At 39.2% G+C, this 11,460-nt stretch overlaps 2 pseudogenes; both read left to right on the top strand.

Annotated features, from left to right (window-relative positions):
• Positions 1-9,171: 9,171 nt before the first annotated feature.
• Positions 9,172-10,162, top strand: LOC140927367 (uncharacterized; annotated as a pseudogene).
• Positions 10,163-10,171: 9 nt separating this feature from the next.
• On the top strand, positions 10,172-11,191 carry LOC140927997 (uncharacterized; annotated as a pseudogene).
• Positions 11,192-11,460: the final 269 nt, after the last annotated feature.

Genomic DNA, 11,460 nt, shown 5'->3' with positions numbered 1-11,460 from the left:
TATCGAGAGTAACTTTCGTTATATTCAGCGCGGAAAGAGGAATCTAGACCTCACGTTAAGGGGAGGAGTCGTTCTTGAAAATGAAGAAGTTTGAACGAAGTAACTCGGTGCTTTGGGCATGTGGGTCCGGTTGTGGTCTGACAATAAAGGTGGCGGCGCAGCGCTCTTTAATCAGGGTTTACGAGGTGTCAAATTGGTGAAGACCTTAGATGCGTGAGCCCAAACCCCCTTTGATTAACAAACGATGTGTGGTGTATAATTATCATTATTATTCATTCAAAATATTTCCCTAATTCTGGCTAAAAGCACAAGCATAATTCACCATAACCAGTTACTGATGACCAAATTTGGGAGAATTTTGTGTTTAACGAGGAAATGACGTCAAAAATGCAGCCCGCTACGGGTTAAGGCACCGTTACAGAGGAGACCCGGGGACGAGGTTGAGTTGTTTTGGTTGTGAAAAAAAAAATGGCGGACATTTCACTCGTTTCAAGAGTAAGAACTACAGCTGGAGCTAGGCGAAATAATAGCTAAAAACATGGCAAAAATAGCAAGAAGACAACTCGGAGGGCGACATCTGCTATTTGGAGAATAACTGAGGAGCTGGACAAACCTAAACGTACACTATCGAAGATGAACTTAACATCGATGCAGGTAAGCATGTTTTAGCTATGTTTTTAAGCTAGGAATTATTTTGAATGAATAATAAAGCAATTAATGAATTCGGCTTTCGTGGGATATGAAGAATCGAGCAGATCTCGGAGGGTGTCACCCTCCTCGATCTGCTTAATTCTTAATATCCTACTCAGCCTGATTCATTAATTGCTAAATGTGATCTGTGCGATGCAGCTTATGTCGGTAACACCAAACGGCATTTTCACTAAATTACTGACGAAGATCGTTTTTCTGCTATTGGTTATTTAAAGAAAGACGACGGTATGAAAACCATTGGCGATCGTAACTCTTCTGCTATCAAGACACCTATTTGTAAAATGTTTGAAACGTTGTGTCAACCTTTCTTTTTGCATTCTATGCTGAAATGTGCTCTTACATGAGTCGTTGAAATAATGTCTCAATAAGTTGTCTTCAAATTGAGTCTAAAGGAACTTACAACAAGAACATATATTTGATTGCGTGTTAAAAATTATTTACCTAGACCATTCACTGCTAAATAAAGTGATTGGAAATGATTAATTATATAGTAGTGGGAAAAAAATTAAAAGCTGTTGCAGTCGAATTTTCTGAAACGAAAGCGTCCATATTTGGGTAGTTTTGAATGTAGACTGGATTTTGTCGATCCATGTGTACTTTTAATCGTTAAGCTATTTTTTGGCGGTAATGCCTCACCACTTGTGAAATAAGGAGTGACAATGTCAAAGAGAAGTTAAGAATTTCAAATTCACGAGATTAGTGAGGTTAACTGAACCTTAAGTGCCTGTGATCACTGTCAGCGTTATGGTATAACGTTTTCGAAATACCTCCCCTGAAAGAAGAAATGAGACATTTGTTGTTATGTTAGACAGGGAACTGCTTTGAAGTGCCTCTACATCATTATGTCAAATGTCTAGTTTACTTATTTATTTTTACATCCAGGGTGGCCAAGCCTTTTTTTTAAAAGTGACAAGCCCCTTCCTGAAACAGCATGGGCACGTTTTGGAGAGAGTGATGCTGTTGGCATAGGGAAGACAGCCATACACCGGGATAAATTATTTGGAACGACTCCTCGTAAGTACCCTGTATGATTTGAAGCAGTCTGGTACACATTTAAAGCCACTCGTGTCGTATTGCCAGATTATGTTGAGGAAGTTGTCTCGTTTTCTTAATCGCCCTTAATTTCCTACTATCCTGTTTTTGTACTCAGGCACAGCCTTAGGCACCAATAGTTTGTTTATAATACTCGTCCTGTACTTTTCCATCCATTGTAAAAAAAAAAATTTTTCCATTCAGGCGGAAAACCTGGACCTGTTCCTGTGCAAATTTTTAACATAAATGGGGTTTGTTTGGGAGTGGACATCTATACGTATGAACCAGAACCAAAGGAAAAAAGGAAAAAGGAGCGTGTTCCTAGTAAAAAACGAAAGCACGAAGGACTAGAAGACCTCCTTCGAAAGATTCTTAAGACCGTCCAAGACTCGCAAAAACAGTCGAGAAGAGAAAGTAGCAAAGAGCCAAATGAAGCAATGGATTCTCAACAAGGTGAATCAAATCTTTGATACGGTTTGTGTGTCTGCTCTTTTTTTAGGCTAACTTACCTGTTGACCGACAATCGACTCAAGTTGCTTGTTCGGTTAAACATTTGCACGAATAAGTTGCAATCACGGTCCGTTTAAGCATGTAGTAAACCTTTTCTTGAAGGTAAATGGTATAAGAAGGATTTGTGAATCTTTCAGTTGTGTTGCAAAATCCGGAGATGTATATACGCATACAGAATGCATCACGTGCCCATTTCACATGTTCACAGATGTTGAATTCTACAGGGTGTTTTGTATCGGTAACTCTTATTGAGGACGCTGCTGACGAAAAGCAGAGAAGTTGTAATGGTACTCCAAGGCCTTAAACTATAAATCATGTGGTGCGTCAACAACTGATTCAACTGAAATTCCTCCTATCGCATTAAAGAACGTGACACAAAAAATGTTGCATTTTCTACTGGGCTGCGTTGTTTTGGATTGGAGTCAGTAGCTGCTTCTTGAACCTTGAATTGTTCCTTTTGAAGCAAAGAAATGCATCAAAAATTATTTTAAACTTTTGGTAAGTAGTTGATGTTTTTATGGCTAACACACAAACTTTGATTTGTGGCCCTTTTTTCAGGTCCAGCCAATGAAGATATAGGGTTACAGCCAGCAGATATTTTGAAACCTTTGGTTTATGCAGGCGCTGAGGCCGGTGCTAGCGAGCTCATTGAAATAATCTTCAACTTGCCAGTAGCCAAAATTATCTTCGAGTCTTACAAGAACGAGTCTTGCTTACCCGAAGACATTGCAGAAGAAAATGGCCACAAAGAAATTGCCCATTTTCTCAGAGGCATAACGAAAAGGTAGAGTAATTGCTCAAATTCATTTTCATCACGAAAAGGAACTGAATATAAAATTCATCATAAACAGTAACCGTGATAATCAAGCAATAAGACAAAAAGGAAAAATAAGAAATAGTGTACGTACGGGAAATATAAATACAGTGTAACAAATTATTAGAGTGAAATTAGTACGAACTTCAACCAAGGATAATGATCGTCGTGACTGGGACATGGGGAAGATTTTGCGAAACTTTCTACTATTCAGACACACTGTTCATTCAGTTGGAGAGGAGCATCGATATCGGACAAGGGGGCAAGGCAATGCCAGCTGACAGAAATCATCCTAACCCATGAAAATGCAAGGTGAAAACAAAGAGAAAGAATGGAAGTAAAGGAGTACCATTATCTGGCAAAAGGGAAAAGAAAGCGTTTTTAGGATGGAATAGAACTGTCGGTGGATCTAATACAGAAGATATGCTTTATAAGGGGTGACCAGAAAAATACGAGAAGTGTAAAGACTTGAAGATTGCTCATTGGCTAGGGATGACAGAAGGAGTATACGCTCTGGTGGAAAGACAGGCGATCAGACTATCAGCAAGAACCTTCTTGAAAAATCCCTTAGCGAGATGGCACCGTTGAAAGCTTCTTCGGGAAGTGGTGTTCAGGGGTTCTGGTTGAAGAGATTAACAAAGTTCAAGAGACTGAGGACACAATTGCAAGAACTTTTTATCGAGTGGGAGCCTGCCAGCCTGCATGACCATCCTAACTGCATGTTCTGAACACAGGGACACTCTATCATCATCTTGGTGACAATAAGGTAATACTGTGATAAGACAAGCTGCGAAAGAAGAAGGAGAGAAACTAAAGATTATTTGTGCTTTATCTAAGTAACAGTGAAAAATACAACTTTGCTATGGCGTGGGTCGAATACAAAAAAATAATGTGACATGGTTCCTAATTCTTGGATTTTGGAAGAACTGTACTTACAGTTAGCAGGCGATGTCTGGTAGCTAATCAGCTAAAGCATGAGAACATGGCAAACTTGTGGTGTAATTAAAAAGTGTTAGCTAAAGTCAACGAAAGTCAACGTCAATCTGGAAGGAGGAATATTTTAAGGTGATGGTTCGTCTTTACTGTTGCTTGTCATGGCAATGATGCCAATGTCGACCCAACTGCGTATTGGAAAACATTTTGGCTCGTTCTTTTTTAAATAAGCTTGACTACAAATGTAATGGGTGACTAGGTATTTTATGTGGGATGATGGAACTACGCAAATTCCCTAAATGGCTGTGTAGTAGTATCAGAAATCTGTACTATTCCAGCATCCCAAAAAAAAACGAAAGTGAATTTACCGCGCTTGGCTGCCCTCTGGAATCTTTCCGAAATATGCTAATGCTGTAGAATGGGATAAAACAATAGCGAGTAGATTTCAGAGGGCAACCAAGCGCGAAAAATTCTCGCGTGCTGCATGGGAATTTGATGTTGTGCCAAACTCGAGACAATAGGAAGGCCAGGAGCAAAAACTTAGCCAGATATGTGACATCGCTTCAATATTTACTCACTTTCGCGCCCATTTTAGAAAACTTTAGAAGTTTTCAATCGACACAAAATTCGGAGATTTAATAGTACACTGATCAATTAATGTACTAAAAAAGTTTTAAAAAAATCTATCAACCAATTTGTTTTGATCGCTGTTTTCGTGAAAGTAGCCTTAGAAATTAAAAAAAGAGCTCAGCATTGCGTTTTACCCCGATTCATACGTTTTCATGTGTTTCGCAATCGCGCAAGTGTACTTGCGTTCAGCGGATTCTAGAGTATATAATGGTCATTTGCAAAACGAATGAGTGATAAAACCTTTTCGGAAACTCCAAAAAGTAGCAAATTTGTCTGCATTAAGTCTAGTCTTCAGTAGATGCATAACTTAACCCTTTTCATAGAAATTCCAAGATATCTCGAAATTCCTCTAATAGATTTTTGTGAAACTTCGCAAAGCAGAAGACATTTATCCAAAGAACACGTGGCGTAAAGCATTTCAAAAAAAAAAAATGCTTAACAGGGCTGAAATTCGATTTGGAGTTAAAACCCTTGTGACGTCATCGTCACGTGACATTTATGCCGATCGCCCAAAAAATAATGCTATAATAAAGTTTAGTCTAAGTGTAATCCATGTGTTATAACCGTTTTGCAATACACATCGATTTGTGTAAGCAGAAGAGATTCAAAGATGGAAGGTGTGCCTATAAAAATACTGGGTCGAGCCACCTTAAGAAGACGGAAATCGCCTATCTGAGAGATTCGAGACGTTTTGCCTAAGAGAAAACGAGCAATTCCTTCGACAAATATGGTAACAAACATACCTGTACCGGACCATCTTGACAAGCGTCTTTGCCATTTGCAATGTTTTTTTTTTTCAAAGACCAACGAAACAACGATGGAAACGACTTCGAGCCAGACACAACGTCTAGTTTTCAAAAGACTCCAGCGTCACATTGGTGAGCGAAGACTTACAGTGCTCTTAGTTTTGACCGAACAAATTTTTTCAACTGGCGCGTTTGCATTTTGATTTTACTTTCAATGGAAAGCGTTTGTAATGTGCTATTATTTGCGTCCAATAATAGATTTATCATTCAACTTGGCCTCAGTATAAATGTGCACTCTTGTCTACTTATAACGAGAATACGTGACAGACTAACGTGAGTCCAGTTTTCGCGCGCTTTCAGAAACGCTGTTGCTGATTGGTCGGAAATGAAAACTTGTCAGACTCGTTTACTCAGTGAATCATTTTTTTTCGAGCTTATAAAGTTTGTTTCTTCTGTCAATTTTTAAAATAGGTCGAAATTTTTATTGTTGCTCAGTTCTAGAAACTTGGCTTTATTTAGCCTTGGATTAATGGGTTCCTATTCCGTTATTTTCAGAAAACGATGCATATCTGCCATATGTGCGACGTTTGTAGATTAAAACCGGTCAAAGCGATCTTCTGGAGTACAAATACCTTGAGATATTTGTACTCGTTTTTAGCGTTATTTGTACTCTACTGAGTTGAATAATAATAACTAATGTAAATATTCACATGTAGGTTCTGCAGGTCCTTCTAAGAGTACGTACGTTCATACTGCTGCACAAAAAAAATATTTTCAAAAACAGTGAAATAGGTGATTTTTACTGTTTAGGTATTGCAAAGAGAATGTCAGAAGCCCAGGTCAACCAGAAGTCATTGATTGGCTTGCACTTTCTAAAGCTTTGGAGGAAATTGAATTTGATCAATCCGGTAATTTACAGTTTTCCGATATTAGTGCTTTAATCAGTTCTCTTGATAGAGCCAAAACAACTGTGCCTCCGTGCAATAAAACTGATGAAAGTCGTGATAAGTAGATTGTTCATGTGACACAATTGAACTCGCCATACGTAAGTAAACGGTAAAAAAAAAACAAAAAACAAAACAAAACAAAAAACAGGTCAATTTACATCATAGCATCTTCACATGTTCAAAAGACCCCTGTGTTATTTTGAAGTTTTATTTTTAGGATCTTCTATTTCTTAAAGGTAATCGTACCCAAAATGGGACATGTATCAGTAAAAACGGCACAGGTTTCCTTTGTAGACCTACTTTCCCGGTTAATTGTTTGCTCCTTTTTACTTTTCCCCCTTTTTCTTTCAAGTAATAGCTTGGCTGTGAACCCTTGGATGGAGAAATAAATTATTAACTTGGTTTTCTGTTTATGGGTTATAAAACCATATTTTTAACATTCTTTTCTAGAAACATCTTCTGACACTGACGATTCAAAGCAAATATGTAAAGATGTTGTACAAACTCGGTACTGTGATGATTGCTCCGAGGGAAGAAGTTCTGTGTGGAAAGGTAAGAAAAATTGTCATTTTCTATATAAAAAAGAACATATATTTTGCATTATAGCCACCACAGTTTGGACCTCTACTTCCAGTAAAGCTTTTAGGTTAGTAATGTCAACATGCTTTCGAAAATTGTTTGTTACTTGTTTAAACTGACGTTTTTATGTCCTTTGCCAACTGAACAGAAATGGAAACTATTTCATTAGATTCAATATGGGTTGATACAATTTTCACTGCACTATAACGGAAACACCTTGTTCAATACTTTACGTTAACAAAATCAGTTTCTAAAATTAAAAGGAAAAGAATGACAAGAGCAGAAACTTAAGCAATCGAAGACCATAGCTTGGTGGTTCCTAATGTCTATAAGAATATTTCCAAATACTAGTCGCCATTCAAAGGTTAGTGAAACATTTGTTGTTTTAAAGTGGCTCGACTGGATTTTTCAGGGGGGATACCTCCCAAGTTTGAACGTCAACTACGTCGCCGTGAGTAGAGATATGGAAAAAAAGTTACCACAGCTGTATTATATAAAGATGAAACTTTCTTATGATCTGGGTTTTCTTGCAATCGGAGTCGCCATAGCAACGTAATGACGTCATTACGTTTTTCATTTATCTTGGTGTTTCTCTGTACCAGGAGTTTTTTAAAGAAATCGCTTAAGGGAGTATGTACCTGCCATAATTGCCTCAGTTTTGGCAAAGTTTGAACAAATTCTATGAGAGCGTTTTGGAAATATTTTAAAACGAAGTTTTAAGAATCATAAAAACAGTGAAATAGCAAGCTATCCACAAAATTAGTTACTATTTTAAGAAAATGATAAGCTTTGGAAACGCAGCTTCATCTCATAGTGGTTTGATACCATTGAAAACTGCGTACAAAAAAAAGAGGGGAATTGCTCTGGGCGATCGCGAGAAAGAAGAATTTTATTAACCCGCATTCAGCTGCTTTTGTTACAGTTTGTATACGTAATTTGGTCCATACCTACAAATTTCGCATTATTCCAAAAACCGCTCGATAAATGTTTTTATAAACTTGACAATCTAGAGATCATTTGTCAATAAATATACCCTGCAAGTTTCAAAAGCATTGAAAACAGGAAAGGCTTTTAAATAGGGCCTCCAAAAGAAGTAATTTTTCCCCCAGATTTGAGTTTACAAGTGAGCGTTCTCATTATTTATTGGCATTGTTTTCAAGTTTCATTTGCACGTGAAAAACTAGTAAAAAACAGAATTTGCGTCAAAAAGGACCCTCGGTTACTTTCCGAAAAAATCTCCGGGATATGCTAATAACCGGGTAAAGAAATTAAGTAATATTACGCACTGAATGTCACGCTATAACGATGTGTGATGCAGTCATGCCAAGGGTCTCTGAGTCCAGAAAAAGAAAAGCAGCTATTCTGCTAAACAACAGTAGAGGAAAAAAGTCAAGTTCAAGTGACGGTGAAACACAGGTATGGCTCCATTCCATTTATTTGGTGTGTTTATAGTGTCTTTTCTTAATGTGGCACGGAAACGAAAAAGAAATAAAATTTCCGAGTCATTTCCTAATTCCAATATTATTTTTCGACAGAATGGTGAGAAGAATCTTCCTAACCAAAATGATGATCTCCCTCACAATTACCGAAGGAAACTATTGAGAAATGAGCAGTGTAAATCTATGAGAGAATATCGCTGGAGGGACCGAGTTGATGTTGATTCCAGTGAAAATAAATCAGCAGCCTGTGTTCCCGAGGGACCGACCTTAAGATCTGCCTTGCCATATCATAACGTTCCAAACATGAATCAGTCTTACGTGGTGAATCTGGAAATGTTAACAACCGCTTTGGAGGAATGTATGAATTGTCACGAAAGACCCCTAGATTTGAGAAGTGTGCCCAGTCGTGAAAGTAAAATGTGCCCGCTGTGATCACATTGATATTCTTCGCCCAACAGAACATCATCAAACGGGAAAAAGAGGTCCCCCAACTTTTGACGTGAATTCTCGCGCAGGCCTAGGCGCACTTCATTCTGGAATAGGACATGCGCATAACTCGGGACTATTTTCGACGATTGGAATATCGTCTCTGTTTTCGAGTAACTTTAAAAACCGCGAGCGAGAGAGTGGAAAGGCAGTAGAAGAAGTGGCCAAGGAGTCTTGTCAACGATTTAACGATTAAGAGAAGAGATTATCGTCAACTGGGGAAGAAGAAGTCGTAAAAGTGGGTGTGTCGTACGACATGGGTTGGAGAAAAAGAGGCCGTAGTCATGATTCCTCGTCAGGAGTAGGAACAGCAGTAGGCTTGCAGACCGGTAAAGTCATCAGCTATGCCACTCGTAAAACGATTTGTCGGGTTTGTGCTGAAGCGCACAAAAAAGAATCAGGAAGCAGTCGCACATGATTGCCGCAAAAACCACCAAGGCTCTTCCAAAAGCATGGAGGCTAACGTAGCTGTCGAGTTGTTTTCTGGTGCATTGAGCAGTGGTGTAGCTTACACTACTTACGTGGGAGATGATGACAGCGCCACAGAAAGTCATCTTAAAACGCTAGTTGCCTACGATATCGAGAAATGGAGTGACATAAATCATGCAAGTCGGGCGCTAGGAACGCGTTTATACGCAGCAAAAGGGAAGGTGAAAGGGCTGACACCGAATATTATATCCTACATTCAGAGGTGCTTCACTTATTGCGTTAACCAAAACAAGGGCCAGCCATTGTTGTTAATGGAAGGATTTTCCGCCATAGTACCTCACGCATTTCGAGATCACAATAAGTGCAGCGCATCCTGGTGTGGCTACAAAAAAGATCCAAAAGGTTATAAGCACGGAGATCTTCCCAGGGGTAAGGATTTGAAGGGCGAAGACCTGCGCGCGGTGCTTGAAGATGCTCTTCGGCCATTTATGTCTGAGGAATCAGCAAAGAAGCTAGCCCCTGGTTGCTCGTCACAGCGTAATGAATGCGTTAACAGCGTGGTTGGTTCTAAAGCCCCAAAAATCAGGCACTACGGAGGGTCTGAAAGTAGCGACTCTCGAACCGCAGCGGGAATCGCCCAGTTCAACGAAGGGCATAGCTATGTCACACTTGCCGCAGAAAAAAATGGGTTTGTCACGTATGTCTGTTACAGAAGAGTATACTAGAAAAATGGAAAGCCAAAGGAAGCGGAACGCCGAAAGGAAAACGACCAAGGAGTTTAAAAGGGTAAGAAGAAACTCCCGAAAGAAAAGGAATCTAAGGAAAAATTCAGTCGAAGCACGCGAGGGAGTGACATATCAAAGCGGTATTGGATTGCAGCAAACCGACAAAAACTATGTTGTTACTAATGTAACTATGACTGATCTTGAAGCAAGTCTCACTAAGGAGGAGTTCAAAGATTTCACGGAGCCCGTTCCTAAATTGAATAACGGAACGATACCCGAATTACCTACCTCTCCACACAACTACCTCTTCTTGTCAATGGACTTATAGACAACGGAGCTTGAACGGAAGTCTGAAATACTTCAAATCTCATGCTCCCCATCAAATGTGGAAACTGAGTCATTTTCTGAAAACCTTTTCCCAGAACGTCAAATTATCAATCAGACGGCGACGGAGGTGCACGGTATTAGCGTAGACTTTCGAAATGGCCGAAAAACGTTGATGAGGAGGGGGACTGAACTGGCAGCCGTATCACAGACACAGGGTCTAACAGATTTTTGCACCTATCTTGAACACTACTCTCACTCAGCCAGGATTGTACTAATTGCACATAATGGAGATACATTTGACTTTCCTGTTCTGATAAATGCACTTGAAAGGAACAATTTACTTAGAGTGTTTCTCTCCATCAATGTTTTACTTGTGGATTCTTTAAAAATTGTTTCAAAGGAAATGAAACAGAAAGATAGTCCATTGCAATCCTGCAAGAGCAAGTCGTTATCTGAGCTTTATGAGTGTCTAATCAAAGAAACGTTTGACGCACATGATGCCGCGGAAGATGCTGCCGCCTTATCTCGGGTGTTATTTCAGTCGCCTTTGAAAGTCACACCTGAAACGTTCATTGAAAATTCTTAGCAGGCAGCTGCATTCGTAGAAGAAATGAAGTCTTCACAGGAGGCCAGATCACGGAAAACAACTCTGCATCAACTGCCGGTTTCTGAAGGCATGAAGGAGAAGTGGGGAAAGGCCGGACTTGACTTGACAACAGTGGAGGCCGTTTACAGAAGGGGTGGTACGAAAGCTCTGCTAGCAGTGGTAGGTCTACCAGAAGCGTTCGAAGAAATAGGAGACAAAGCCAGTAAGCCAAGAGTAACCAAGAACGTAAAAATTATTTCAGCAATCGTAAATTTTTTTCCAAACAGGCGTTCTTAAATGAATGAATGTGTCAGTTACCCGAAGTCCCACTTTCTATTTTGCAGCATGTTTTCGGTAATTTGAAAGGTGCCATTAAGCAGATTATTATTACATCCACCAAAACTAAATGACTATTGTTATTACTTTTTACTTTAAAGAATTGTTTGTAACTACTCTATTCGTGTAATTAATTTAAAAAATGAAAATTGGATCGGAATGTACCGACGTTGCTAAAAGAAAACAGAAAATTAAGTAACTCCAAAGAATTTGTATGTCCTTTTTCCTTT

Source organism: Porites lutea, chromosome 2 (assembly GCF_958299795.1).
Source record: "Porites lutea chromosome 2, jaPorLute2.1, whole genome shotgun sequence".
Lineage (NCBI taxonomy): Eukaryota > Metazoa > Cnidaria > Anthozoa > Scleractinia > Poritidae > Porites > Porites lutea.
Note: the sequence above shows the minus strand (reverse complement) of the source record. Positions and strands in the feature narration are given on the sequence as shown.